The 3,809-nt window shown below is 34.6% G+C and overlaps 1 long non-coding RNA gene across 2 annotated transcripts; it reads right to left on the bottom strand.

Moving 5' to 3' along the window:
• Window positions 1–702: 702 nt before the first annotated feature.
• LOC106346012 lies at window positions 703–2,119 on the bottom strand. 2 transcript variants are annotated; one of them, XR_001270416.3, is made up of 2 exons: window positions 1,119–2,119; window positions 703–1,038 (listed from the first exon to the last, which is right to left on the bottom strand). It is a non-coding gene; the product is annotated as an uncharacterized LOC106346012 (long non-coding RNA). The 2 variants fall into 2 exon arrangements; XR_007314456.1 differs by having other exon boundaries at window positions 703–1,031.
• Window positions 2,120–3,809: the final 1,690 nt, after the last annotated feature.

Here is a 3,809-nt window from a genome sequence, read left to right as displayed (position 1 = left end):
AAAAATAAATAGAGGAGGTGACATAGCAAAAATATAGTTTCTCATTGACCGATTATTTTCGCATACATGGACACTCTATCTAAGGCTTCTATCCTCCTTTTATTACTTACTATGATTCTGGGCTACGACCGGGTTTTTTTGTTTAAATTTAGTTTTGATTATATCTACTCAATGTTTATTTAGTATATAAATATCATGTATAAACTATAAGTAGCTAGACAGTTATAAAATTATATTTTGAATGTCCTAGATCATTTTGGTGTTGGGATGTGTTATATTTCTCACATAACCATGAGCGCCTTAGGACATTCTATAAGACTTGTTCTTGGTCATACGTGTCATTGTTGAGCATCAAGCTATGACTCCTTGTTCTTGGAAATAATGCCAACACTAACCGGATGCTCAACGACAGATATACAATCTGTGATTCCATTTATATACCTGCACCTTTTCATCTTAAATCTGAGTTTTATTATGTCAACTATTGTTGTGTTTTTTGTAGGTCAAGGAACTAAACTCAAATATTGCTCTTTTAAAGAAGTACGTCATGCCATTTGCTTTTTTTTATTGCTATCGAAGATATGTACACAATTGTTGGAAGTGTTGCTTGTTATTATGTTTGTGGTTGTCGATGATAATAAGGATGATTTTTTTACAGACCTTCCTCTTCTTATAACATTCTTTTTTTTACATGGAAGAAAATGTCTTAAAAACTTCTAGTAAGGCTTTTTATTCTCGTCTTTGAAACAAACCAACAATGACACGCTGTTTATTCTCCAATTATATGAATACACCTACTTACCTAGAGTACTTACCGGGTCCTTGTCACTTTCAAACATAACCAACATCAAAAACTTATTTATAGAGAAAACTCCATGGTGGATAACTTTCATTAAACACTTGAGAGGGGAAGAATATCACTACTATACATGGAGCTATGCCAGCTGAAAACTTCTGTCAACAGTATATTGACATTGCCACCTACTTATGGATAAGAGATTGGAGAACCCGAGCACCTGTACCATCACCACCTGCTACCTATCATCATCATTATTGCTACAAACTCAACAAATTCAATTCTCATTGGTAAATGTTAAAGATGTATAAATATTACACACCATGATCTGCATCTTTTCTCTGGCATTCTCTTGCACAATCATCCCCTTTCGCTGCAAAGGTCTCAAAAACGCCAAACCTTAACGTACAAAATCATGGTGTTTCACATCTGTAAGATAAAAGCAAGCAACAACAATGCAAGTTATAAACAACAATGCAAGTTATAAAGTTTATGTCTTTTCATGGTAAGAAAAGTTGTAATCTTGTCAAGTACCATGAAAATTTGACACACAAATCTGAATTTTTAGAGCCAAAACAATGTTTTCCACCTAGAATCAGAGAAAGATAGAACACTAAGAATCTCATGGCTCTCAAACCCAGATAGATTCTACTTGTACCATATCCTTTAGAACAGAGTGATTCCATTCACTATATAAACCCAAATCTAGTGAAGCAGACTAAAGACCCTGTTCGTATAAGGAAAAAAGTAGCGACCCAGAACTATAATTAAATTCATTTGAACCAACATCAAATCTAACAGTCATAATTAGCTTCGTCGGACACTCAGGCCGGCTCCCACCCACCCCCTCCTTCGGCGTCTGAGCTTACTGACGAAGTAGTTGGCATCCGGTGACGTTTCAGTGGTGCTTCTCTTCTCTTTTTTCCGATACCGTTTTTCAATCCATGGTGCGGCGGATCCCTAGGAGTGCCTCATGGGTCCTGGCGGCTCGTTGGTCGAAGGTGTTGCTCTGCTAGAGGACGGTGGAGCCCCGGCGAATAACAAAAATCATTCATTGGAATTTCTAGGGTTTGTATCGATCTGTTGGGAGGGACTCGTTTGACGGCGGATCTACCACGGAGAAGGCGGTTCTCCAGGTTCGTTTACTTTCCGACAGTTACTTCTCGAACGGTGAGTGTAGGAGGAGGATCATGTGATTGTTCGGACCTATGAGTGGTGGAGCCTCTTCGCAGTCAATGTGGAGAGATAGGGAGTCGGTGTTCTTTGCGAATCCGACGTTATGTGGCCGCAGGACCCCCTCCGAGACGGTGGTGCTTTGAAGGCCCACCAAAAGAAGAGAGAGTTTGATGACGTGTCAAAACGGAATCTTCTAATTGGTCGATTTTATTGTCCTATGTGGACACTTTCCCTGTTGATTATATAACCCTTTTATTATAGTAAGTATATATATATAGATTTTCCTTTGTGACAAAAAAAAGTAGGAAAATACTACTTTTTTATTTATTGTAATATTATTCTCTCTTTTTTTCCTGGCTAGCAATTTCTTTAGTTATTATTGTAATATTTGACTTTTTATAGTTCTTTTCTTTATTTCCTTTTCATAGTTTCGAAGCATATTTTTTCCTTGTTTTAATAGTAAACATTCACGATTGTATTCATACTAATTAATATTAAAATAATAAATAATACATTTTCAATTTAACAACATAGAATTTAGTTTTAAATGATATGATGACCAAAAAGTTATGTATGACACTGACATATTGTTACACATAATTTGAAGACCCTTTTATATATATTATAAAATTAATGTGTAATTAATAACATTTATAAAAAATATAATAATATAAATTTATTAGGAATTGAATAAAATTAGTGTTATTGTTGTTTTAAAAGTTTATAGTTGTTTATATGTTGTTATTAACAGTTTATAATATTTTTTTAATATTTTTTAATTAAATTAATTTAGTATTATTATTAATATTGTACCCCCGTCAAATAATTTGTCTGGCTCCGCCACTGGTCTTTAATAGACATGAATTTAATCATTTTCAGTCAAAAAAGTTCTTTAAGCAATATATTTTATTTTAAATTTTTATTTAACATATGTTACAAAAAAATTGTTATTTAACACTTAAAAACACTGTGTATGATTTTTGCGTGATTATACACCAGTTTCGCCCAAAATTAAAGAATCTCTATAATATTATTTGAGAAGTCAGTTTCCTATGTTTCTTTCACGTTAACTCTCACGATGATTGATTATACTGATATTCTTAGGGTGTGACTGGTAACCATCATAAGAATAATAAGAACGGATAGAAAATGAATGAGTAGAAACAAAATTTTAGGAATGATAAGTAATGATGGTTCCTTATCAAAATTAATGAAGAATTGATTTGTTCTATAATTCTCTACAAATAAAGGAATGAAGAAGAATAAAAAGAAAAATCTATTCCTCATGAATGGTAAAAAGTTTAAGGAATATTAAAAAACATAGTGTTCCTCCTCATTCCCTTGATCACCAGTCACACCCTTAATGAATTACAAATATTATATTTAAAATACTATTATTTAAATTTTTATTTAGTTTCCTTTTTAAAATTTTCCAAAAGCATATACATATAATAAAAAAAAGATAACCGATGTAAAACTCAACTTGTATATAAAAGATGCACCACAACCGAAGAAAGATCAGTAACAACTCTCTCTCTAAACCTTCTTCTCTCTCGAACCTTAGCCTTTAAAAAAACCAGATCTCCTTTTGCCTCCGGGGCGGCTGGACCATGCGGCGTCGCCGGAGGGCTTCTTCCCCTGTCTCTCTCTTTTATCCTTTGCTATGCTTTCCTCCCCTGGCTGCCTCCGATATGCGTTTGTCCCTGGTGGCTCGAGCTTCGTCGGTGGAGGAACCTAGGCTGAAGCCGACAGATGTCTTGAGTCTCTGGTGATGATGCGAGGTAGGTGTAGCGGTGGTGGGTGGTTAGGGTCGGCTTTTTTGGGTCGGGATTTGTTG

Source organism: Brassica napus, chromosome A6, assembly GCF_020379485.1.
Source record: "Brassica napus cultivar Da-Ae chromosome A6, Da-Ae, whole genome shotgun sequence".
NCBI lineage: Eukaryota > Viridiplantae > Streptophyta > Magnoliopsida > Brassicales > Brassicaceae > Brassica > Brassica napus.
Note: the sequence above shows the minus strand (reverse complement) of the source record. Positions and strands in the feature narration are given on the sequence as shown.